General features: G+C 36.1%; 1 protein-coding gene and 1 pseudogene across 1 annotated transcript in view; one reads left to right on the top strand and one right to left on the bottom strand.

The window, feature by feature from the left end:
- NRG3 (neuregulin 3) overlaps positions 1 to 27,976 on the top strand; it is a 675,183-nt gene that overhangs the window by 321,935 nt on the left and 325,272 nt on the right. The gene's annotated exons all lie outside the window — the stretch shown is intronic.
- On the bottom strand, positions 27,148 to 27,872 carry LOC150010381 (proteasome subunit alpha type-6 pseudogene; annotated as a pseudogene).

Here is a 27,976-nt window from a genome sequence, read left to right on the forward strand (position 1 = left end):
AGAAGACTAACCTATGTTCTCTTCCTGGTAAGGATGTTTGTATTCCTTGTCACTGTAAAGGTGAGGGGCATTAGAAAACTGCTCAGCGATGTGCCTGGGCCACAAAAGAGGATGGAAAGCCTTTTCTCTGCCATTTTCTTTTGTTCTCTAGCGTAAGTGCCTGAATTTTGATGTTTGTCTTTGAACAGTGATTCTTTTACAGTTTAGAATTGCTTTTAGAGATATTTAATACACTTATTGACCTCTGTGCCATTATGGGGCAGAGGCTGTTTTGAGCGGGCTTCTTGTTTTCTTAAATATCCAAACTCTTCCAATGGGTGCAGTGTTTGTGCTCAAGGAGGTCTGTAGTTGATGTATCTAATATTTTTTTTAAAATCTTCTCTCGATTTCTTTATAATCATTTTTATTTGAGCCTGCACATAGTGATTGAGAGTTTTGTTTTGTGTTTTCTGTTGGTAGTGTTTTTTGTGTGTGTGTTTGTTTTTTTTTTAAGTCAATTTCTGACTTTTCACTTTCTGTTACCAATACCTTTACATGCAATAATACCTTCCATGTAAAAGTGAAGAAATGTGTAAATGAGCCTCTTCTATTTCTTTCTCATGCTTTTTCTTTCCCCATGGACTGTTTTCTTCCTCTTTATGTTTCCCCTCAGAATCTTTTTTCCTGGAGTTGAACACAGCTCATCTCTTAAATCTCAATTGTAGTCTCCCTGAGAGCCCCTGACCGTTCATACTCTTTCTTTCAGTGTGTCTCCTCTCCCTCTCCCCCTCTCTGCAATTGAAATTCAGCATTTATTTAAAATAAACCAAGAAGAAACATGGAAATGGTGCAGGGATTAAGAAGCATAATTGATAGGTACAAAATAGACAGGGGGAAGTTAAGAATAATATAGGAAAGGGTGAAGCCAAAGAACTTATATGCATGACCCATGGACATTAACTAAGGGGGGGGTGGGATTGCTGGAGCGAAGGGGAGTAATGAACAGAGGGGAGCAAAGGGAAAAAAATTGGGACTACTGTAACAACATAATCAATAAAATGTACTTAAAAATAATAAACCAAGACTTTTAAAGGAAATAAATAATGAGAATCAAAAGTGTTGATCTCTCATTAATGACATTTAGCTTACCGCTTAGCTGTACTTTCTTAGAAACAGAGACTATATAGGTTACTACATAAAGAATATGTTTGAACCAGAAGGTACTTGAGAGTTTCCACAGCCACAGAGAACAGTATGATCTGGTGAGCTATTTGCAAATGGTCTGATATAAAGTGCCTTTTAGACAACAAGAGTACACATATTAAGTAAATCAAAGATCCTTTGCTTTTGGCTGGAATCATATCAACTAAAAGTGGTAAGAAACACAATTTTATTTTGGTCAGAAGTTTTAAATGCCTATTGATCATAAAGTAATTTCTGACGGTTGTTTTAAAACAAAGGATCCCAGACAGTGAAAAACCAGCGGAATAACCTTGCTAACTGGCCTTCTCCCTTCCTTTCCCTTCTCCCTACCTGAGCAAATTCCTGAGAAGAAGAACCATGATTAACTTAACTTTTTAAAAAACCTGGTTTCAATCAGCTCTCAATGAAAGTATAAGGTTTTGAAAATACAAGTATGCAAACGCCTCCTAGTTTCCTACTCCACCTACCTAACAAAACAGCCTAATAATGTAAGGCTAATATAAATGGCTAGTAATGCTGGTGATGGCTTTTTGGGTCTTGACCCTAACTGTTGCATCATGACTTATATCCATTCAAATACTGTCTTCTGATTCTAAAATTAGATATTGGCTTTATTTGGTTTCTCTAGCACTGCCCCCCAGAACCCCTACCCTGCCACACACATACTTGTGATGAGTTCCAGATCCAAATCCTGGATGCTGACAGATTGCTAGATCTCACTATGAATGTAGGCTCTGTCTAGAGTTATGGGGCTGAAAACCACATTTTGGGAAATTAAGAGCAGGCCAGACACAGAAATGGATGCAGAACAAGACTTCAATAAACCTCTCTGGTTTTTGTGGAGGACAATGGTCTCTCTATTTTCTCCTTTTCTCTACAGCATCTATTTCAAGATATGAACCATCTTGAGAAAAAAAAGGATGGAAGTTATAATTCTCTCATAGTAAATGTCAAGCACTGCTCCAGACATGGTACATGCAATACTTTATTTAATCTTGACATAAACCTATAGAGAAAGCATTATGATCCTCTTCTGTTGATGAGGAGCTAAGTCCAGAGGAATGAAGTAACTTGCAAAGGCACACGATCGTGTGGTAGAGCAGGGATTCCAGTCTAGGGCACATTATTGCATCCATGGTCTTTCCCACACACTATAATACCTCCCCTAATATAAGATTTATCCAGCACTTTATATCCCCTGGTTTATTATTCACCTGAATCAGAATTCCTGAGAACTTGCTAAAAAAGGATAAATGACAATGATTATTTCTATTTTCATAGATAATAGACTAGATTATAGAGAATGTGTATGACTTCACTAGCATTTCTTGGTAAAAAGAAGACCTAGTAAGAGAAATTCAAACTTTAAAGCTCCTAGTTTAGTATTTTTAAAATTAGACCACAACACTTAGATTTGAGGGGAGGAAGGTATAGAGTACTTTGTGAGGCTGTGAGGTGGAGGTATCTCCCTCACAGTAATTCTCAGGTTGCTGGTCAGCAGACAGTAAGGACATGGGCAGGAAATGGCATTTATGGGCTGTGCTCCTGTTGGCTCTACCCCACATCACTAAATAAGATGCTGCTACAGTCCCACAGGTTGTCGTTGCCAACTCCTGTCAGTCCTGCTTTTTACAATTAATTATTGACCAATTCAATCCTACTAATATTCAGTAAATCATATTTTACTTTTTCACAATTTTTCCTCCCATAGTATGAAATCCTGCTAAACTTCATTTTTCACTTCTCCTAATATAAGCAATGGGTTCATGTTGTGAAGCCAACAGCATTAGTCTTACTATAAAAACAGTTTAAATTATTGATAGGAATTCTATTTTTAACCAAATTTTTATTCAAGAAATAAAAGTCTTATTTAATAAATGGTTAATGACAACAATTACCTTTCTTTAGAAAAATGAGCAAGGGAATAATTTTTTATTACCAATTTCCCACAATAAGAGATAGGAATATTCCTATTTTAAATGTATCTTAATTGTTTCTACATAGAGAGTACTGGCATGGGAGCCTGGCTGCTCTGGTTCTCAGTGAACCCTGTCTCTTACCAGCTGTGTGATCACAAGTAAAGTTACTAAATCACACTATGCTTCCATTTTCTTACTATAAAATAAAGATCATCCCAATGGTTAACATTAGGTGCAAATAAAATAACATGGGTAAGAATTTCTCATAATTCAGGTAGATGATAATTGCTCACTGAAAGTTTATTTTCCTTGTTGCTATGTTTTTTGTTTTTGGTTTTGGTTTTGGTTTTTCAATTACAGTTGTCCCATTTTTCCCCCATTGATACCCCCACCCAGCCCACACCTTCTCCCACAATCATATCCATGTCCATGAGTCATTTATATACATTCCTTGACTAAACCCTTCCCTTATGTATCCCCCTTCTCTCCCTCCCCATCCCCCCTATTGACTGTTATTCTGCTCCTTGTCCTATTTAGTTTGTTTATTTATGTTGTTCTTTAGTTTCCTGTATTAGGTGATATCATATGATATTTTTCTTTATTTGCCTGGCTTATTTCACTACGCATAATTCTCTCTAGTTCCATCCATGTTTTCGCAAATGGCAGGAGTTCCTTCTTTCTTTCTGCTGCATAGTATTCCATTGTGTAAATGCACCACAGTTTTTTGATCCACTCATCTACAGATGGACACTTAGGCTGTTTCCAGCACTTAGCTATTGTAAACAGGGCTGCTATGAACATAGGGGTGCCTACGTTGTTTTGAATTAGGGTTTTAGGATTTTTCGGGTGTAATAATAGCAGTGGAATCACTGGTTCAAAAGGCAGTTCCATTTTTAGTTTTTGGAGGTAATTCCATACTGTTTTCCATAGTGGCTGCACCAGTCTGCATTCCCACCAGCAGTGCAGTAGTGTTCCTGTTTCTCCACATCCTCGCCTGCACTTGTTTGTTGATTTGTTGATGATGGCCATTCTGACTGCTGTAAAGTGGTATCTCATTGTGGTTTTTTTTCTGAATCTCTGATGGCTAGTGATGTTGAGCATTTTTTCATGTGTCTATAGACCTTCCATATGTCCTCTTCGAAGACGTGTTTGTTCAATTCCTTTACCCATTTCTTAATTGGGTTGCCTGTTTTCTTGATGTTGAGTCATATAAACTCTTTATATATTTTGGAGATCAGTCCCCTGTCTGTGATATCATTGGCAAATATCTTTTCCCATATGGTTGGTTTCCTTTTCATCTTGCTGATGTTTTCTTTTGCTGAGCAGAAACTCTTTAGTTTGATGTAGTCCCATTTGTTTATTTTTTCCTTTATTTCTCTTGCCTTAGGAGATGTACCCATGAAAATATTGTTATGTGAGTTATCTGAAATTTTCCTGCCTATGTTTTCCTCCAGGACCTTTACGGTGTCACAGCTTACATTTAAAGCTTTGATCCATCTTGAGTTTATTCTCGTGTTTGGTGTAAGCTGGTGGTCTAGTTTCATTTTTTTGCAAGTCGCTGTCCAGTTCTCCCAGCACCATTTGTTAAAGAGGCTCCTCTCACTCCATTTTAAGTTCTCTCCTTTATCAAATATTAGCTGACCATATATTTTTGGATTTATTTCTGGACTCGCTATTCTGTTCCACTGATCTATATGTCTGTTCTTATGCCAGTACCAGACTGTTTTCATTACCGTGGCTTTGTAGTATTGTTTGATGTTTGATATTGTGATTTCTTCTGCTGTGTTCTTCCGTCTCAAGATTACTTTTGCTATTCGGGGTCATTTTTGGTTCCATATCAATTTTTGGAGTATTTGTTCTAGGTCTGTGAAATATGTCACTGGTATTTTAATAGGGATTGCATTGAATCTGTAAATGCTTTGGGTAGTATGGCCATTTTAATGATGTTGATTCTTCCCATCCAAGAACATGGTATTTGCTCCCATTTATTTGTATCTTCCTTAATTTCTTTCTTAAATATTATTTAATTTTCAGAGTACAGGTCTTTTATCTCTTTGGTTAAGTTTACTCCTAGGTACTTTATTTTTCTTGTTGCTATAGCAAATGGTGTTTTCTTTTTTGTCTCTGTCTCTGATATTTTAATGTTGATGTACAGAAATGCCTTAGATTTCTGTATATTTATTTTGTACCCTGCTATTGTGCCAAATTCACTTATTATATCGTGTAGTCTTTTAGTGGAGATTATAGGGTTTTCTAGGTATACTCTCATGTCATTTGCATATAATGATAGTTTTACTTCTTCTTTTCCAATTTGGATGCCTTTTATTTATTTTCCTTGTCTGATTGCTGTGGCCAGGATTTCCAATACTATGTTGAATAGGAGTGCAGAGAGTGGACAGTCTTGTCTAGTTCCTGATTTCAGGGGAAATGCTTTCAGTTTTTGTCCATTGAGTGTGATGTTGGCTTCAGGTTTCTCATATATGGCCTTTATTATGTTGAGGTATGCTCCCTCTATTTTCATTTGGCTGAGAGTTTTCATCATAAATGGGTGTTGTACTTTATCAAATGCTTTTTCTGCATCTATTGATATGATCATGTGATTTTTGTCTTTCATTTTGTTTAGATGATGTATTATATTTATTGATTTGCGAATATTAAACCATACTTGCATCCCTGGGATGAATCCCACTTGATCGTGGTGTATGATCTTTTTGATGTATTACTGGATCCGATTTGCCAATATTTTTTTGAGGATTTTAGCATCTCTGTTCATCAGTGATATTGGCCTGTAGTTTTTTTTTCTTTGTTGTATCTTGACCTGGTTTTGGAATGAGGGTAATACTGTCTTCATAGAAAGGGTTTGAAATTTTTCCCTCTTCTTGGATTTTTTGGAATAGTTTGAGGAGGGTAGGAGTTAGATCTTCCCTAAACGTTTTGTAAAATTCGCCTGTGAAGCCATCCGGTCCAGGGCTTTTGTGTGCAGGGAGATTTTTCATTACTGTTTCAATTTCCTTTTTTGTTATTGGTCTGTTGAGACTTTCTACTTCTTCTTGATTCAGTTATGAAAGATTATATGTTTCTAGAAATTTGTCCATTTCATCTAGGTTGTCAAATTTCTTGCCGTACAGTTGTTTGTAGTAATTTATTACAATCCTTTTTATTTCAGTGGTATCAGTCGTGATTTCTCCTTTTCTTCAGTTCTGGTTTTGTTTATTTGGATCCTCTCTCTTTTTTTCTTGATGAGCCTGGCTAGAGGCTTGTTGATTTTGTTTATTTTTTCGAAGTACCAACTCCTAGTTTTGTTGACCCTTTGAATTGTTTGTTTGGTCTCTATGTCATTTAATTCTGCTCTGGTCTTGATGATTTCCTTCCTTCTTCTTGCCCTAGGATTTGTTTGCTGTTGTTGTTCTAGTTCTTGTAGCTGCAGGGATAGATTTTTTATTTGAGACTCTTCTATCCTTTTCAGATATGCCTGTATTGCTATGAACTTTCCTCTCAGGACTGCTTTTGCTGTGTCCCATAGGTTTTGGGCTGTTGTGTGTTCATTATCATTAGTTTCTAGAAATTTCTTGATTTCTTCTTTGATGTCATTGTTAACCCATTCATTATTTAAGAGCATGTTATTCATTCTCCATGAATTTGGATGTCTTTGATTTTTTTCTCTGAGGTTGATTTTTAGTTTCAAGGCATTGTGGTGTGAAAAGGTGCTTGATATGATTTTAATTTTCTTGAATTTTTAGAGGCTTGTTTTGTGTTCTATCATGTGGTCTATCTTTGAAAATGTCCTATGTGCATTTGAAAAGAATGTATATTTTGCTTCTTTGGGGTGAAAATTTCTATATATATCAGTTAAGTCCACGTGGTTTAGTGTGTTGTTCAATGCTTGTATATCCTTGGTGTTTCTTTTCTTCAAGATCTGTCTATTGTTGATAATGGAGTGTTGAAGTCCCCTACTATGAGTGTGTTGCTGCTAATATCCTTCTTGTGGTCTTCTAGTATTTGCTTTATGTATTTGGGTGCTCCTATGTTGGGTACATATATGTTTATCAGTGTTATATCTTCTTGATGGATTGTTCCCTTAAGTATTATGAAATGTCCTTCCTAATCTCTTTTTATTGCCCTTTCTTTAAAATCCATTTTGTTTGATATGAGGACAGTACCCCAGCTTTTTTTTTTCATGTCCATTTGCTTGGAATACTTTTTTATATCCCTTTACTTTCAGTCTGTGTAAATCTTTTATTTTGAGGTGTGTTTTTTGTAGACAGCAAATATGTGGGTCCTGTTTTCTTATCTATTCTGTTACCCTATGTCTTTTAATTGGAGAATTTAATCCATTTACATTTAAGGTTATTATTGACATGTATTTATTCCTTTCCTTTTGTACCTCTGTTCCTCTCCTCTTTTTTTCTTCTTTTCCTAAAAACATTCCCTTTAGCATCTCTTGCAATGCTGGTTTGGTGGAGATGTATTCTTTTAGTCTTCCTTTGCCTGAAACTCCTTATTTCACCTTCCATTTTGAATGAGAGCCTTGCTGGGTACAGTATTCTTGGTTGTAGACCTTGGTTTTTCATTGCTTGAAATATTTTTGACCATTCCCTTCTGGCTTGTAGTGTTTCTGTTGAGAAATCAGTCTATAGCCTTACCGGAGCTCCCTTGTATGTTATTTGCTCTTTTTTTCTCTTGCTGCTTTTAAGATTCTCTCTTTGTCTTGGAATGTTGTCATTTTAATTATGATGTGCCTTGGAGTGGGTTTTTTGGGGTTCCTCTTCATTGGAACTCTCTGTGCTTCCTGAACTTGTATAACTTTTTCTCTCATCAGGTTGCGAAAAATTTCTGTTACTATTTCTCCTATCAGTTTTTCTATTCCTTGTTCCTCTTCTTCCTCTTTAATTCCAATGACTCTGATGTTGTTTTTTCTTATGCTATCCTGTAATTCCCTTACATCTTCTTCATACTTTTTCAATCTTTTTTCATTTTGCTGTATTGTCTGGAAATTTTTCTCTACGTTGTCCTCTAACTCACTGATCCAATCCTCTGCTTTGTTTAACCTGCTTTTGAGTGATTCTATTGTGTTTTTCAGTTCAGAGATTGAATTCTTCATTTCTCCCTGGCTCTTGTTAATAGTTTCTGTGTCCTTTTTTATGCTGGTGTAGTTCTCTGCAAGGTCCCTGTAATTTTCTTGGAGCTGTTGGTAACTTCCTTGGGGGTTGTCATAGTTGTTTTTGAGGTTGTCATGTATATTGATCTTCTTTACCACCATTGTTTTGAATTCCGTGTCTGACATTTGGGCTATGTCTATTGTGTGTACCACTCTTTCTGGGGATTCCTTCTTTCTTTTCATTGAGAGGTTATTTCTGCATCTCACCATGTTGGGTTCTTCTTGTTTGTTTTTGTTTTTTGGATTTGTCTGCTTTGAGTTCCCACTTTTGTGGTATGAAATTCTTTATAGGAGATCTGGGGGTTTCAGTGGTGCAGTCTCTTTGATCTCCTGAGACTGATGATCTTGGGTTATACTTTATGTCGTTTGTTTATGCTGTCTGGTTATATTTCAGATGTTCTTTGGTGGGATCTTCCCTCTGGCTAGTTGACTGAGAGTCACACCGTCCTCTTTGTCTTGAGTTCTTTTGTGTAGATGCTGTTACAAACATAAACACAAAACCCAGGAAGGAAACCCACACACTCAAAAATATTCCCCACCCTCTATCCCACTATTGTCAACAAATGAGCCAGTATAATATAAATGTAGAGAGATTAGGGCTTTCATAGTATAATAAGAATAGATAAGAGTTGTTTTTAAAGAGGAAAAATATGAATTTTGAGAGAGGGGATGATAGATTAATAATTGTAGCAACTAGTGTCAAGACTATTCAAGACAGTAGGTAATATTTACATTGTATGTTAATAATAATAAAAGAAAAAGAGGGAAGAATGAAGAATATAGTAAGAAAGTGGAATTGTATAGTATTAGATTTATATAGTAGTTATATTCTATTTATTTAGTGCGAAAGGGAGGCTAAACTAGACAAACAAACAAAAATTAAAGAGGAAGGATGAGAAGGAGAGATGGTATGAAACAAATTAAAGTGATAGTTTTTAAAAAAATTTAAAAATAAAAATAAATGTAAAAATTAAAAATAAGAAATTTTAATAAATTAAAATAAAATAAAATACAAATAAAAAAACTAAAATAGAAATAAAAATTTAAAAAAATAACTCCTGGCTGCTGTGGCTCAGTTGATTGAGCATTGGCCTGCGAGCCAAGTGTCATTGGTTCGATTCCCAGTCAGGGCACATGACTAGGTTGCACGTCAGGTCCCCAGTTGGGGGCGCATGAGAGGCAACCACACAGTGATCTTTCTCTCCCTCTCGCTCTCCTTTCCCCTCTCTCTAATAAAATAAAATAAAGAAACAAACAAACAAATAAATTATAAAAAGAAAATTAAAAAAATATTTTAAAAATACAAAAGGAAAGTTTTTACTCAGTTCGGCCTTTGTGTGTTGTCTTCTTTTTCTGGATCCACAGCTGGTCTAATGAGGTGGGCCAGAGGTTCCTGATCGTTGCAGCAGTGGTGTGCGCCCGCGGTGGTCGGTGCGTTCCTTTGGCGCCTGTTGGAGCTGGCCAGGGTGCTTTTGTGTGCGTGCACATGCGCGCTCAAGGTGGCCCGCGCACTAGCCTCAGGCCTGCTGAGCTACACCCTGGGAGTTGGTCTCTCACCCCTTGGTGTGGGACCCAGAGACTTGTGCACGGTGGAGGTGAGCGTCTGTTACTTGCTGCCGCCCGCTGTTCCCGCGCATCAGCTGCCCGCCATTCCCACACCCGCCTGGGCGGGCATGAGCAGAGCCTGCGCAAGTGGTCTGCACTTGGGCCTGGTGTCCACTGGGGCTGGCCAGGGGTGTCTGTGCACGGTCTTCTGCGTGCCCAGTGGGCCCTCCCTGCGCCCGTTGGGGCACTGATCTTATGTCTGTTTGGGGTGTGTCCGAGAGGCACCTGGACATGTGGCCCCACGCACCTGGGCCAGTGATTGAGGGCACTTCCCTATGCGCACCCGTGCGACCCAAGGGGAGGGTTGGGGAGTGGGCAAGCGCACTTCTGCCTGTTGCTATGTTTTATTTCAAAAACATCTTTTCTTGAAAATGATCACACTCTTTAAATTCATTTTTATAAACTTATTCTAAGTAGTTATGCACAAAACTGAACAAAAAGACATAACTGACAAGAGTCATAGAACCTTGTTTAATATATATGAAAACCTGACAAAACCCCAAAATTCTTCCAAACAGGAACATATGTAGGTAATATATAGTACATCGGTAGGATTTAAAGTAACCATTAACCACTGTGATCTCAAATAATTTATGAAATAGGAATACTTTATAATATGTATGAAACACAAATTATGCAAATATACATATACTTTAATTCTCATTGAACAAAACATGCAGACACATTGGGTATACACCAAAATATTATCTTTAATTATGTTTTAATCATAGGAGTGTGAATAACTTTATATCCTAGTTACACTTTCAGTAATTTTCAAATATTCTGCATTGAGTCTTTATTATTTTATAATCAGAATATGTATTTGTGTGTTTTAAATATATATTTAAAGGGTTCTGTCATCTGACCTAGTAATTAACAATTGTTTACTACCCCATTTAATTCTTTACATTAAGTAACTTTATTTCCAATACACTGATTTTAAAAAGATAAGGAAGAAAGGAGAAATATGCACTTAAATATAAATTTCAAAAACTTGACATAACACAAAGGAACAATATTTTTAGAAAGGTTATATATAAGACATAATGAGTCAATGTATTAGTATGGAAACTGCCTAAGTTATTACAAGAAAAATGTTAGACATAACCTTATATATGTATTTGTATGTGAATACACACACACATGTATAATTGTTAAAATGTATTTTTTAAAAAACCTGTGACTAGAAAGAGTGATAGAAGAAAAGTTCTATAATTTTTAATATTAATTACCTCTGGGGAATAGGTTTTCCCTTTTTACTTTCTATTATTCTTCCTTTTTAAAATTTTGTACTATGATATTGCTTATCTTTATAGTAGAGAATAAAAACACTGATTAATATAGATATAATCTATAATATATATGTTCTTAAGTTCCCCAAAGTAGATGTTTTCTGACCCTTTCTGGATCATGTGACTACTATTTTATTTTATCTAGGGAATGACAACTCAACTTCTATCATTTTAAAGTGCTGCATTATGCAATATTTGCAAGGGGATGCTCTCTCTCTCTTAAAGCCTTTATGTGAGCTTCCTCCAGAGCCTTTTTGAGTCAGCACTTCCATCTGTGACCCCAGATGAGAAACTGTGGACTAAATCACCTTGACAGTTAGTTGTCTGTTTGTATTATATCATCAGCTTCTACCTCATGTGCTGACACCATATTCTTTACATTCATTATTTGCCTCTCTCAGTTGCAGGCAAAAAGGACATGACAACATATAAGATACCCTCCCAGAATTTCCATGCAAGATTTAAAAACAAAGAAACAAACAAACAAACAAAAACAGGTATAGGGCTCCCAAAAAGAGCACACTGTGATCTACTTTATATACCTGGATTGCTTGCCTCAAAGTATTTTCCTCAGAGACCATCACAGTAGCAAAAATTTTCTCATTATGCAGAAAAGAGTCATTAGAAAGTTCATGATAAGAATATACATGTATATATTTAAAATACATGTCTAAGATGGTTATATCATCTGACCTTAAAATTCATATTTAGAATGATTTAGACTGAAAGGAAATTACTTTAGGTAAATTAGGTCCTCTTTTACTGATTCCTATATTCCCTAGCTCTAGCCATGCTTAGGCTAAAGAAATTACTTTTTTCTAATATTTGATCCACATTTTCTAAAGTATTTCTAACAAAGGGCGTGATGTGGGGTATTGGAAGTGGGGAGAGGGCAAGACAGGTGTCACGTAATGGAAGCTCTCAGTTATGTCTTTGAAAGAAGGCCAAGAACCAAGCAAAAGGCTGGATCTTTGAGAGGATTGTGTCCAATTTTCCTGGGCAAGAGAACTATCAGGCAGAGAATCCTGGTTTTATCTTAGAGAATTTTACCTTTTTCATTTAAAATTGAAAGCATGCACTTTGTCTAGTTTGCTGACACATCCCAAGTTAAATTAATTACTTAAAGGTCAATATCTATGATTTCATTATGACGAGCTTTGCTCCACTGTATCCTTACATATAAAAGGGACTTACATCAGCAAATCTTATTCTGCTCCTTCATTGACACGTTCCCTCTTGTAGGTTGAAATTTTCAATGGTCATGGTCCAACTATCAGGCCTTGATACACAGTAAATACTCACTAAATATGGGTTGAATGAAAAAAAAAAAACATTCTATATTTTGAGTCCCATATATATAAAGAACATTTTTTTAAGGGATGTTCAGTAACACAGATGCTTATAATAAACAAGTTATGCAGGAGAAAGCATTAGGGGAGTCAGAAAACTAAGACAAAAACTGCGTAAGGGAAGCAGAGTGGTAGAGAGTATCAGATTGAATAAAGGTCTTATAAAAAATTATAGATAAATTTGTGTCTTCAAGGTGATCTGGTTATCATTCAGAAAACCCAGGCAGCTAACCATCTTATTGTGACCCCCAAAAAGTTCATTCTTGAACTTTCCCTCTCTGGAGAAGAGAGGATCACATACACTCATTTTCCACTATCAGAGCTGACAGGTATAAACAAACACAGCACTGCGTTTTATGTTACTATTGGGTCCAAACTACTCAAATACTGTATAAGTAAAATGTCCTATTAATAAAACACTACAGAATTTATGGGCACTTCAACAGCAAGTGGAATACCCTTTTCAAGATGACTTTAATGAGTGTTAAATTGATTTAGTAGCATAACTATGTGGGAAGATATAGGGAGAGAGAAAAAAAAAGAAAAAGAACTTCGATGGTTGTGGGGGAGGGGTGGGAAGGGAAAGGGGACTTTATTAGCAATGCCTCAGTTGGTAAGTGGCCTGAGACCCAGAGAACTATCAGTATCTGCCTTTTTGGATCAATGCGCAATTTTGTGAGGCCTTGATAGGCTGACGCTCAGTGGGCTGTAGTTGAGGTATGCCTGCCCTGCTTTATGAAAGGCAGAAAAAGGCAAAGAAACCCAGCTGACATTGTGAGCAGCTAAATTCATCAAGAACAACCAATTTTTAAAATTGCTTTTCTATTACAGTTGTCCCACTTTTTCCCCCATTACTCCCCCCAACCCAGCCCACCCCTTTTCCCACAGTCAGTTCCCACCTTCTTGTACATGTCCATGGGTTATTTATACTAGTTCCTTTACTAAACCCTTCCTCTACTTATCCCCTTTCTCTCCCTACCTTCCTACCCCCTGGTAACTGTTACTCTGTTCTTTGTTTCTATGCCTCTGGTTCAATTTTGCATCTTCATTTGTGTTGTTCATTCAGTTTCCTGTATTAGGTGATATCATAAGGTATTTGTCTTTCATTGCCTGGCTTATTTCACTAAGCATAATTCTCTCTAGTTCCATCCATTTTATCAAAAACAACCAACTTTTCAGCTCTACAAGACTCTACTCCTGTACCCATCTTTCAAATACCTTCAAGTAATGTTCTGTATTTTTTCCACTTCGTACTCATAATATAGCATGTGAATAAAAAGAAACTAAAAGCATTTAGATTTATAGCACAACTGAACTCCCCCCCCCCTTTGGAAACCTTGCCTTACAAACTTTTGCATGATACCAGGATAAAAGTTCCACAGATGTGAATTGCTGGTTTGATTATAGAAAACAAAAACAGTAACTTGATGTTATTATAAGACTAGTTAGTGTGAAAAGGGGTGCTTAAGGAAGCAGAAAGTTTATACAAGGTCATATAATATCTGGGAATCTGATAGTGTGAAACTATTCAATAATATATGCTTTAAAATGCAGAAAATTTAAATAACGAAATAAGAAAAATTAACTCATCACTGCAAAAAAAATTTAAATGTACAAAAATGTGGGAGGAAATAATATTTAACCCTCTACATAAGCTTTATTATATAATTTTTTTGGCAGAGACATAGTAGAGTGATTAAGAAAATGGGTTTATGTATCAGACTGACTCAAGTCCAAGCCCTAACTCTACCTCTGTCTTGTCCTGTTTCCTAAGCAACTACTAAACTTCTAGGATCCTCAGTGTCTAAAATGGTGAATTAAAAAAAAAAAAAAGAATATAAATATCTAACTCATAGGAAAGTTGTGAGAAACCGATGAGAACACACATAAAGTGCCTGGTTCACAGGAAGCTGCAATGCATTAGCTAATAGTACTGTTTATACCAATGCATCATAAATTGCTCCAAAGTCTAGAATATTCCTCAAACTTATTTCACTGGACGATCTGTACCTTTTTCACTATACCACAGTTGTATTGCATAATATTTAAATTAAAGAGTAGCAAATGTTGGTCTTATAGATATTTACGACTATGGTTAACTCATGAAATTTTGACCATACAACACTTGAAACACCTTCTTTTACCAGGAGGGAGTAGTTTGGCCAAGGGCAAATCAAACTTCCTGAAATATGGTTGTACCATAGGTATCTGAAACACAAAGGCAATAGAGAAACCTTCATATATGATCCTTAAATGTCATTAGGATAAACTTGTATTGGGCTTGAAATGACTGAGTGTCTAGCCCAGGCAAGTCCCTAGTATGTACTCACAATGCTAAAGGAAGGAAGGAGGAGACAAAGGAATGAAAAAACATAGGCAGCCAAGCACAATTAAGAAAATAATTATTAATTACAACAACTAGGACCTTCTTATTGCTCAGATTGTTTCAAAGTTCTTCCCAATCTAACTGCTTCCAAAGATCATCTTTATCGCCCAACTTTTGCCTCAAATTGCAATCACACTTTTGCCTGATGGTCAAGCAAGCCTGAAAACATTGTCCCTCCATCCTAACCTCTTGAACAATTAATTTCTTTACTTGAAAATTGCCTTCATCTAATATTTAGCCTAACAAATCACGTACATCTCTAATGGCCATGGGCAGGTGCCCCACTCCCTGAGGTAAAAGGAGTATCTCTTTTCATTCATTTTATTCTTTTGTTTTTAATGTTTTAAATGTGCCTTCTCCCCAATCCCCATGACCAAAACACAATATCCTTGTATAATTATTCTTCCCCAGAAAGTACTATACAAATAAATATTTGATTTTTAAACATTTATGAAAATTTGTATGGGTGTGTGTGTGTGCATCCTATTTTTTGAAGTACATGGCATGATTTCTAATAAATACATTAAGGATGCTTAGCTTGGTTCATGCATCAGTTTGGATACAAAAGAAGAAGACCAAAAGGTATGCATGAGGAAGAATGGTAGCTCTATCATGCTGAAGAAGAAACTCAGCAGAATAAGTACAATAATCCCCTCTTATCCAAGGGGAATATGTTCTGAGAGCCCCAATGAGTGCCTAAAACCATAGATAGTACTGAACCCTGTATACACTTTTCTTTCCTATGCATACATACACTTTACAGCTTCTCTTTGATATATTCCAAAGTTCCAGCATCGTACTCTTGTGCTTTGGAGCCGTTATGAAGTAAAATAACAATTACTTGAATGTAAGCACTGTGATACCATGACAGTTGATCTGATAGCCATGCTACTCAGAAGAGTGTATAAATTGTTTATTTCTGGAAAGTTCCATTTAATATTTTTGGACCATGGTTGACTATGGGTAACTGAAACCATAGAAAGGTAAAATGCGGATGAAAGGAGACCATTGTACAACTAGGAATATGATATGTCACCTGTGGGGGACCAGCTAATTACAGCCCACGTGAACCTGCTTTCAGCACTTGAACAACATTGCAAGTGACAACCATTTCGATCAAAATTTCAAGTTAGATCACACAGTTGAAATTGATTTTTGTAGGTTATATTGCAGACTGCAAAATACATTGGAAGTTTCTACCTGAGAAAACCAGCTTGAAAATCACATAAAGCTTGTCACTCCTAGAGATTTAGATATATGAAAAAAGTTCGATGTAGATGTATGGAAAGTACCTATACTAAACTGAACTATTGCCAGGATTATTAATGCATCACTTTGATGAATCAAGGATTTTAAATTTTTTCTATAGGGAAAGATGTGCCAGATAGTCTGAGGTGGAGAGAAGGCGCAGCTTTTTACTTTAAGAATAAAGAATTTCAACTTGAAGGAAAGACTTGCAGTTAGGTTTTGACAGAGCCTGCTGGGAAGTGAAGGCAAACATGATGTTTTATAAATGTTGGTATTTTACTAAGAATGCTTTCAGTAGGTGCCTTCTGATTGTCTAATGATTAGTTTAATGTCAGCTGGGCTTGAGAATCATTTTTTTAAAATAAATTATCTCTTTTGTCATAAAGGTTTCTTTAAAAGCCATATGCAGGCAGAACATTTGTTCTTTTCTCAAATTATCTTTTGTATTATTTGTTTTTACATCCCATGCTCTCAATGGTCATTTTAACTTGTCTAGGAAGGATACAGGGAGTGAATCAGAATAAATAAAGAAGTGCTTGGTTCATTTTTAAAAAATTGATTGAAGAAATATCTGTGGAATCAGTGATCTCAGATACTAAAGAAGATATTATTTCCAGCCTTTCTATTTTCAAAATTGTGAGCCCTGAATTACATTGCCTTTTGAACCTCTATTTTCCTACTTACAACTGGGAATAACAAACATGGGAGATTGTGTAAGGAGTTAATTAAATTAAATATAAATATAAAAAGACAATGCAGGAGAAACTATATAAATGTTACATTATAGATGAAAGCATTTTAAAAACTAAAAAGAATAAATACAAAAAACAGTCATAATAGTTGGATACTGTTTACTGCAATAAACAGTTTATAAGCCACTATATGGAAGCTAAGTCATTTAATGACAATTTTCTACCACCAGTGACTCTACAAATTCCTCTCCCCTAATATGTTTTCCCTATATATCTGTAAGCATAGCCAGTCTTTTGCAAGCTAATAAGGGTAACAATTATAAAATAACAATTCAGGATTATGCTTTCCTTTACCTTAAACTTTAACCTAAATTCACAGCACAAAACTGTCACATGTTTGCCTCTAACTTGAGCAGAATTACACAGTTGCACCTGAGTCCTAGTGAGACCATAAGAGTGCGGCTACATATTCACAGGTCAGAAAGCAATATACAGATCATGTATCACAGAAATGTACATTTGAGACCTATATGACCCTATGAACCAATGTCACCCCAATAGCTTTAATTGAAAAAAAAAGATTAATAGCTTCAATATCAGTTCAGGAATATTAGGATAGAGCCCTATGATTAAACAAGGATGACCAGTTACAAGCACAATAGAATGCTCTTAAAAATTTTCAATAAACTGTGATGGATCATGAAACTCTTCAAAAGCATTTTATACACATAGGAAAAGTATAGCAATTTCTTTTAGATAGTCAATTTATTTGTCATAATAGTAGCAGTATTGGTGTTATTTGTTTATATCTGTATGGCACTTTATACTCCTCTCAATGCTTTAAAACATATTATCTCACAACAATGGTTAGTTTTACCCAGTTCATCTCAATTTACAGATATTAAGCTTGAAAACTATGGCAGAAAACAACTCAAAATTCATATTGCCTTATACATTTTGAGTGTCTACCAAGTGTTAAACTTCCTCATTTTTTTATATCATATAATATTTCACCTACAAGGATGTGTTATTGTCCTCATTTATAAACAGAGTAAGCTGAGGCTCAGGAAAATGGCCAGCCTCACAAGACTAGTGAAGGAGCTAGGATTTTAAACTGAGCCTTCTAATACCGGTTGGCCAGAATGGTTGCTGGCCAAACACACATCTGGAGTGTCTCTATGGTACTGACTCTAGCTGTGAGGGGGAAGAAGGGAAAGAAACAAGCTAAAGGACAAAAAGAAGTGCAGTGTTGAAATGAGGGTCACACTACAATTTCCAGGTTGTGATGTATTTCATCTCGTAAAAGTTAATGAATACTTAACAGATTGTCCCATGGATTCCAATAGTTCCCAACTTTACATGCTGACTATAACAGCTGCATTTTCTTCATGAAAACAAGTCATATGGAGACAATCAGTTTACTAAAAATGTGGAAGAAAAAAGTATTTGAAAACAATCAGTCTTTTAATTTCACCTCTATAATTTTAAAGCCGAGAATAATTAATTTTGGAATGAAGCACAAAAATAATCTCTAAGGGATTTTACACAACCTTAATATAGTACTTTCTGCCAAATCAGTGATACCTAATACATGTGAAGTCATTTATTTTAGGAATATTGCACATGCATTTCCTCCATGATGGGATTAGAAATTAAGAATTTAACAAGATGGTGAGTCATGATGGAAGTAGGGATTGTATAAGGCAGATGTAGTGAGAATTAGAAGGGAGCAGAGCCCAGAACTACATAGATCCTGAGTGTTTCAGCACAGAATGAGGTGTTAAAACTACCAGCACTGGTGTTTTACTGTTTAATTTCTGACATGAAAACTGACAGAAGATGTGAGTTTCTTGATGATCGTTTTAGAAGTCCAGACATACTGAACTGGGAATCTTTCCTAAGAATGAAACTTCTGGGTACATAATGAGACATAAAGTTTTCATTAGATGTAGCTATATGTGATGAAATATCTTGAATGTAACCAAATGTTTAAATCATAACTAGCATGATGTTTAGAACAATGGTATATGTACAATAACTGTATGTTTAGACTTCAATCCATTTCTGCCACCGAGACTTAGTAATTTGGGGGTAGTTTTTTCTTTATTTTCTTCTGTTCTCATTTATTCAGTTATTGGCATCTGAATAAGTAGAAAGAAAACACTATATGTATAAACTTAGCATGGAAGAGAGCCTAGAAGTTTACTAGTTAAGTGTTTCCTAATGTGTATTTTATAATAAATTAGTTGCACAAGATATTTTAAGGGTGACTTCATGAGCATGCACACTGGAGGAAATATGGTATTTTATATTTCTCCTTAGAAATTCACATTTATATATTGGTAAATTAAAGACTGCAAAATTTTTCTATAAATGTAGCTCTTTAATTCTGTTTTTTCCAACTATTTTATTTTGATTTAATCTTCGTTATACTTTTTCCATTACTATTTAGTCCCCTTATACCCCTCACCTCCTCCCCCATAATTGCCACACTGTAGTCCATGTCCATGAGTTTTTTTCCTTTTTGCTCAATCCCTCAAAACCCCTAACCTTCCCCCAAAAAACTAGCTGTATTCTGTTCTCCATCTATGAGTCTGTCCCCATTTCCCTTGTTAGTTCAGTTTGTTCATTAGACTCCACATATGAGTAAAATCATATGATATTTGTCTTTCTCTGACTGGCTTATTTCACTTAGCATACATCGCAAAGGGTAAAATTTTCTTCTTTTATGGCCAAGTAGTATTCCATTGTGTAAATATCCCAGAGTTATTATATCTGTTCATCTATTGATGGACACTTGGGCTGCTTCTATATCTTGGCAATTGTAAATAATGCTGCAGTGAACATAGAGGTGCTTATGTTCTTTCGAATTAGTGTTTTGGGTTCCTTTTTTTCCCAAATTTATCCTTATTGATTCTAACTTGGGCATTACTAATATACTCAAAGAACTAATGCTGCCTAAATCACTCTTAGGAAGAAAAAAAATTTTTTTTATTCCAACTCCTTATTTGCTGCAGGAATAATATATCAGCACTAACCACGCATATTGGTGAATATGTTTTGGATCCTGTGATTCCCAAGCCATAATCAATAAAGTACCGTGTGACCAACACCTTTTTATGGGTCAGATTCAACTTATTTAACATGAACTTTTAAAGGATGTCATTGTTAATTAAAGGATGTCAAGAGACTTAATATATTGCTTAAGAAATGCATACATTCCCAAGCTGAGGCAATTGGTCTAGCTGCTTGAGCATGGATGCTCTCTGAATTATGCCTAATTGTTCTGATGAAAAATGCACACTTACTACACTGAGTCATCATAAGACCTTCTTTATTGTCCCGGACATCAGATTTCTGTTTAGGCCTCCAAAAACTTTTTTTTTTGAGGATATGTTTATTGATTTTAGAGAAGGGAAGGCAAGGAGAGAGAGAGAGGAGGAGAAAAACATTGATTTGAGTGAGAAACATCAATCTATTGCCTTTCTCCTACGCACCCCATCCAGGGAGTGAATCACAACCCACACTTGTGCCCTGGCCGGGAATTGAATTGGATGACAGTCCATCTAACTGAGCCACACTGGTCAGGACTCCAATAGCTTTTTAATCAATTAATATACTATCATTAATCAAGGAAGCATATTTATCTTAATACCAACTAAGCTGCCTTTTAAAAATTGCTTTAAAATTTCTATGATATATATGTTATGTGACACTAAATGAACCCCAAGACTTTATTTATACAAAATTTTAGCCAAAAGAATCCTTTGTCCTACTTTTGCATTATTGAGTTTTTCTAATTTAATGTGGCACTTTAAACATATCCCTATGAAATTTCAGCCTCTATTTTCCAATCCTTCCTTTCAGACTCTGTGCTTCTGAGAATATTTTTGAACCTGGAGTAGTATATCTTCCATCGTTAGCTCTTTTCTCAGTTTGCTTTCATGTCACCCCACCACCGCCACCAAAAACACACACACATATATACACACACCACCCAGGTCTTTATCCCAATCACTAATATTAATGTTGTGCAAGAGCAAGTGCAAGAGCAAAGCTTACAGCATACTGCTCAAGGCTTCTATCCAACTTAATATTAGTCAGTACTTTTGAAGAACACTTAATGGTTAGACTAACTATAAATCTAGACTGTATCACATTCCTCCATCATAACAGACATCATATGCTCTGCTGAGAATCAAGAAGCACTATATCTATGTCATTCTAATAATGCTACCAAAGGAGAAAATTATATTAGTTTGGCTTGTCTTATTATTTCAATCCATGACACAACTTTGTAATAAATATTTATAGTTTTGTATTACAACAGTGTTTATGTAAGTCTATTTTCATCTCTTTGAAATAAGAGTATTTGACCACCTCCAATCTATTGGCAGCTCTCTCATCTTCCAACACTTTGCAAAAGTTACTTCATAATTATTCAGTGGTATTTACAATTTAACTTTTTTATTCATAAAGGATTATTCATTGAAATGTTTTTAAATATCGATATTTGAGTTTCAAGTAAACTCATGATTCAACTATATGGTTGTTTAAACTTTCTTTGCAAAAGAACATGCTCAGAATATTAAATCAAGGAATGCAAGCTGAGCACATGTACCTATCTTGGAGCTATCCCACCCAAATCACTGAATGATAGAAATAATACAAAAATAAGAATAAATTGCTAATAGTACTCACAAGTACATAGGGGTGGCAGTCATTGGATAGAAAACCCTAAATATCTTAATGCGTGCAGAATTAGATCAGCAACAAGAGTGGAGGAAATTGTAATTCACATAAAATAGAAAACCATCATAAAGGGAAGGGCAGGTTCAGATTTCTTAATCAATGAATACATGACAAGCCCACCAGGCTAGTGATTCTCATACCTCTATGGGCATATGAACAGCCTGTGGAACTTGTTCAAATGTAGACTCTAAGGAACCGGTCAGCGTGGCAGTGGCAAATGTAGCTCCGCCCTGGTCCAGGAAAACGACAGACGCGAGGCGGCACACAGGAGCCAGGCCTGCAGGTCAGCTTTCCTGTGGGAATCAGTCCTGCATTGTATCCAGGCTGCTTTAAAGCTTGTTTTTGCTAAAACTCTCTCACCCTAAGGTTGAGAACAACAGATGTTTAGCATATAACCTTGAAGTAACTTCCTAGGGTTTATTCTGAGCTGTTTCAAGGACAGGATGTGACCAGCTTGCCCAACCTTATCATCCCCTTGCATGCACAATATTCTATTCTTTTTTTATCTTTAAGCTATAACCATTTAAAGTAACTTAAAATGATAATTTATGACTCTCTTGGATGTAATTCTCCGAGAACGGTAATAAAAAGCCTGTCTAGGCAAGGGTCAAGGTGCTCTCTCACCTAGAGGGTGACCAGTTTAACCCTTTTCTCCACGGGATTCACCAAGTCCATGTGCATTTGTCCCCCCTCATCCACAACGCCGCAGACCCCGCTGATCAGAGTCCACGACAGTAGACTTTAAAAGAAGATCTGGGGTGGTGACCAACTGTCTGTATTTCATACCAGACAATGCTGTCGTTGCTGGTTCTCGGACCTTGCTTCTGATCAGAGGCTCTCTAGGGGAAGAGTCCAGCAATCTGCTTTTAACAGGTACTCCAAGGAATTCTGATACTGTACATACAAGCACAGAGGGGAGATTTACTCCCCTCTGCATTTAGTTCAGCTGGCCTAATTAATTTTCTCCCTTTACCACCGCTTCCATTCTGTCCTCTGTTTCAAGCTGCAGGATCCACAAGTGTTCCTTCCAAAGATTAAAACCTCGCCTAACTGCTCTTGAGGAGGGTTTACAGTGTTGATTTAGAACAAAGCAAAGTTGAAGATAACTTTTATCTCTATCAACTACATAAGTAGTGAAAAAAGAAGGTAACTCTTTCTAGTAAGAAAATCTAACCAAGTGAGCCGGTCCAGATTGAAGCCTTTCTTATTTTAGCATTTGCATGACAGAATCCCAAGCTCGCCTGTGAAATTCCCACTCACCTTTTCTAGAATTAGACTGCCAGTTGACACCAAAACCACCACAAGCCATTGCCTTATGTTGTTCCTAATTTTTTAGTGGCCGGCCCAGGGCAATGTAGAAACCAACATATCATATATTACAACACTTGAAAGTTATTCAAGCTAAAATGATTGTCTTCCTACCTTGTTAATGATCTGGATGGCCAGATTCATATTTAGAATATTGAACACAGAACCATGAGGAAACCTGCCCCTGGACTTCAACCCTTCAACCCACCCTGGGCAACCAGCCACTCCCTTTATTTTCTTCAGTCCACAGCTATTGATTTCAATATTTTGAAAGTAGGCATATCTTAGGGGTGTGAAATAATCTCTCCAGCTACCTTAGCTCATTAGAGTAGCAATATTTAGTGCTGCCAGTGGGCAGTCAGGGCCACAGAAGGCATGCCTCCCCAAAATGAGTTATTGAAATCTCAAGGGGGACATGTGAACTTTGAAAAATCTTCTAAGATGATTTCTTAATAGCATTTTTGAATTTGAAATTATTATCTATAGTTTCCATGATCTTTTTAAATATATTTCCAAAATGGAGTAATTCTTTACGAATATCAATGATACTGTATTTTACAGAATTGGAACACTACAGACAAGGCTAAAGCCCCTTGAACATTATTGGCTTCACTGTGTAAACTACTTTCCTTTCCTGTGAGTCTTCATCCTGGACACACAATTACATTTTTGCCCATGTACAGGGCTGGTGTTCAGCTGATAGGCACCATACCAATTTACTTTCTCTATATTTTTCCATACAACATCATGTTACTAAATCTAACTGTTAGTAATGGAAAATGACACTTCTGGCTAAGAGAAGAATTCAGAGCCAAGACTGAAATTATAAAATAAAGTTTACTTAGAAAGTTAGAGGTAGAAGTGAGTCATAGAAGAAATGGGACCTTGGAGCTTAGGAGGGAGAGAGAGGAGACAGAAGAGAGAGAGAAAAGAGAAGAGAGAGAAGAGAGGGGAGAGGGGGGAGAGAGAGAGCATCTGAGGGAAAGAAGAGGGCGGGGAAAAGTGAGTGGCTCCTCAGTAGAGAGAGCCACACTGGGTCCTCCATCCTGAGGCCTTTTATCTAGAGGTCTCAGGGGAGGATCTCAATAGAATATTCATCAGTTTTCCTGATGTGTCTTCTCAGGGTCCTGGTCTCCTCTGATTAGCTGGTGCCAGGGCAGGGGGTCATTCATCACTGCAGCTGGACCTGATGTCAGCCATTGGGTAGCATGTCTCATTTTCCTGTTTCTCTGGGCCTGGAGTCAAAACACAGCCTAGATGTCACCTCCAGGGATTAATGCTTAAGGGAGTGGTTATGCAAGAGCTTGTGGTTTTCCTCATTGTTAGGCACCTGGGACTCTGTGCTGGTGACCATCTGCACCTGGCCCATTGTTTCTGCTCTGCTCCTGCCTATCTAATTGACTGCTATTACATAACCATTTAGATGTGATTGTGTATATCAGGTTCATTCATTACTTAATATTTTATTCTGAATACCTGATTATAAACTAGAAGTATAAGTTTGAAATGTTAAAAATTATAATTTTGGAAAACATAAGGAATACTTTTGTACCTACCACTCAGTTTCATCATTTAATTATTTGCATCTTAGTTTCAGATTCTTTTTATGAAATAAAACAACAGAAACAATGAAGAGCTTTTGAAATTTTCCTTGCATTTTATTCCTTTCTCTAAGTAGCCATCATGATAAATTTTAGAATTTCACATTTCCTGAATTATTTTTAATACAACCTCTGTCTAATTTTAAGATTTTTCTACTTATCCTTGATGTCCTTCAGTTTTACTACAATGTATCTAGCTGTGGGTTGATTCATTTTTGAAGTTACATATGTTGTTACTTTTAGTGTGTTTTGTCTGGAGAACTATCTTTTTTCAATCCTAATAATCCTCAATTATTATATTTTTTTAAGTATTGTTTTCTGTCATTTCCTTTTTATTTGTGGGTATGGGGGATTTTTGTCAAGCAGATGCTACAGCCTTTCCATATGTCCTACATGTTGTATAGGATTTATCCCTTTGTCCCTCTGGGTTTCTTTCAGGGTTAGTTTCCTAGGACCATCTTTTGATTCATTAATTTGTTCTTAAATTGTATCCAGTTATATTTATCACATGTAATATACTTTTTAATTTAAATTAGATTAGATTTACATTGTATTGTTATTATTTTTTTATTTCTAGGACTTCTAAACCTTTTTCATTACACAAGAGGTTTTTGGGGTGACATTATTTTTGTGTGATGCTATTTTTTAAAATTTAAACTAATACTTAAACTATCTGACCATTTAAAAAATCTTTCAAAATACTTGTCAAATATGTCCATAACATCAAAATTTTCTGGAGTTAATTTTATTGACTGTCTTATAGGATTCACTTTCTACATGTGTCTTCAATATTGAATTTAAGCCTCATTTTAATGAGAAGACTGTGTTTTGTTTTGTTTCATTTTGTTTTCTCACTCTTCCTGCCTTTTTATTTTTCTTTCCATGCTTACTTTCCTTGATGTCCATCTATCTCTATATTGCTATTGCCAGTTGTCTCTCAAAGCCCCTATTTTCAGGCAGTTCAGAACCAAGTTTTATAAGGTGGTGATATTGAGGATAACCAGATTCAGTCCTCACACCAGCAGAAGTCTCTAATCAGCTCATGAACTGGTGTCCATATTGTCCTTTCTCCCTGAGCCTTTCAGTTATTTAGAACAGTACTGCCGAATCAGGCAGACACTAGCCACTTGTGGCTATTTAAATTTAATATCCAAGCAATTAAATTACATAAAAGTTAAAATGAAGTTTCCCATTTGCTAATGGCTATCATAGTGGATGGATCTTTTTCATCATCACAGAGAATTCTGTTGGATAGTGCTCTTCTAGAGCTATAATCCAGAACATGTTTTCTTCTCAGAAGCAGGTTTATTAAACTACTTTTCCCTGCAGGGGTGAGCTACATCCCCTGATCCCCTGGGCCTCTAGTTTCAGACTGGGTGCCTGACTCTATGCTATGGGATTACATTTAGCCCACTTTGTTCTGAGGGAGCTGAAGTCCAGGCTCCCAGTGGCTGCACTTGAATCCAGAGCCTGACAAGTCCCTGGTTACAGAACCATACACACTTAGAATTTCTCCTTTAGATTTTAGAAACTGCTTTCAGATTTTTCTTTTTGTACATTAACCATTATAAATTACACTGGGAAGCACAATTTTCATAGAGTTATATCTGACACTTGTTTTTGACTAACTTTTGGCATCTGAATCCAAAAATGACCCCAGCGCTTCTCTATCATGTCAACTTTTCAAGGTACAGGATACACTTCCTTTGTCCCCAAAATCATGCAAAATGTACATACAAAGGAAAATAAAGAAAAAATTACCTGAATAGACTGTTAATTTAGAGTTATTTTATTCATATAAAGGCTATATATTGTTACTGTAAGTCAAATTGTGTACAAGTAATAAAGTTCTGCTACCAAACATACATATTAAGTTTTTTTATCTTTTCAAACAACAGGCTAGGAAATGCCAAAATGGGATACTTGAAACAGTCTCCTTCAGTTGCCAAAGCTTTAACAAATTGCTTCATGAGACCCAGTTTTATGTGCAGAGGTGGGAATATAATGTTCTTTCTGTCAACAAGTGGCTCATGTAGAATGTTTGGATCATCAGATGTGAGGTCAGATCTTGGAGGCCAATTCGACTCCACCCAATGCTTCTCACGGGCTCTGCTGTCCCACATACACAGGAAACAGGGATACTTGGTGTATCCACTTTGCTCACCAAGAAGAAAGCAGACCATTTTAAAGTCAATACAGATGACTTTAATTATTGTTGGTAGTAGAAGAATTTCTGAAGCAAGAATTTGGTGCATATGGACCAAGAAGTAGTCCATACGTTTTTTACTGTAGGTTTATATTCCATTATATTCCATTATATTTTTGAACAATCCCTGTGTATTTATGCATATCCATTTTATGTCCATTTTGGTGGCTTTCAATTTTTACACTTAAAATGAATGTTGACATTAAAATTCTTGTACATATCTTCTGCACAAGTATGGGAGTTTTTTTATGGGCACATAGCACAAAATAAAGCTGCTGGGTCACAGAAACAAAGCACATTTAATATTACTTTATACTGTTCTGCAAAATTGTTGTACCATTTTATACTCTATTCCCCACAGTTCATCAAGATTCAGAAATAATAATAATAATTATTATTATTATCCTCCAAAGCATGATATCATGGATTTGGTAAATGAACTACAATGTTTAGTCTCTCTCTGCTAGAGTAACAAGGTGAGTGTCAATTTCTGCTTCTGTAAGAATCCTGAATTTAAGATTTTCAACTGTAACTGCTCTAACTTCTATTTCTGAAGGTTTGAAATCAATTGCTAGAGCAGTAGACAGGCATGTAATCATAATTTCCACTGTCTGTTCAAATGTACAATCAAATTTCTTGTTCACTTCATTTTTTCAAGTAAGCTGGTTGACTCAGTTTGTTTAACTCCCACTATGGTGGCTTTAAACCCACAGTAGCAACCTGCAGGATCACACCTGCACACCTGAGGACGTTTTCATTCATCTGTACCAATTAGAATCATACAAAAACCAAGAGGCCTCATTTCAGCATTCTATGTACAGACCTGAGAAATGTCAGCAACTCTTTTATACAGCATGTCCACAGGAATCTCAAAGCCATACTTGTATTTCTGATTAGCTGCCTCATAGAATAACCCCTGTATCTGGAATCTCCTGTCAGCTGTCATTCTTGTAATCACATAGCCAATGTTTTCAATTATCTTAATAGGTGAGTCACTGTGCAGGTACTTCTTTCTGTGTGACAATTACTACAATCTTTCCCGCTGACAGCTGCTGATGTAAGGCCACCCTGGTTAATAAATGACCTTAAAAGCATATTTTACTTGGTAGAACCTGCCCTGGGGATAAAAAATAGTAATGTGGCAGTCAATGTCAGCACTGGAATTATGGGACATGTTGGTGCACTCACTAGAATTTCTTTTTGCACCTACGTTGAGTGTAAAGTGCCATCTCATTTTAATATGTTTATTTCCCCAGTTATTAGAAAATATATTTTATT

Source organism: Furipterus horrens, unplaced genomic scaffold, assembly GCF_987537825.1.
Source record: "Furipterus horrens unplaced genomic scaffold, mFurHor1.1.pri manual_scaffold_5, whole genome shotgun sequence".
In the NCBI taxonomy this organism is placed as follows: Eukaryota; Metazoa; Chordata; class Mammalia; order Chiroptera; family Furipteridae; genus Furipterus; species Furipterus horrens.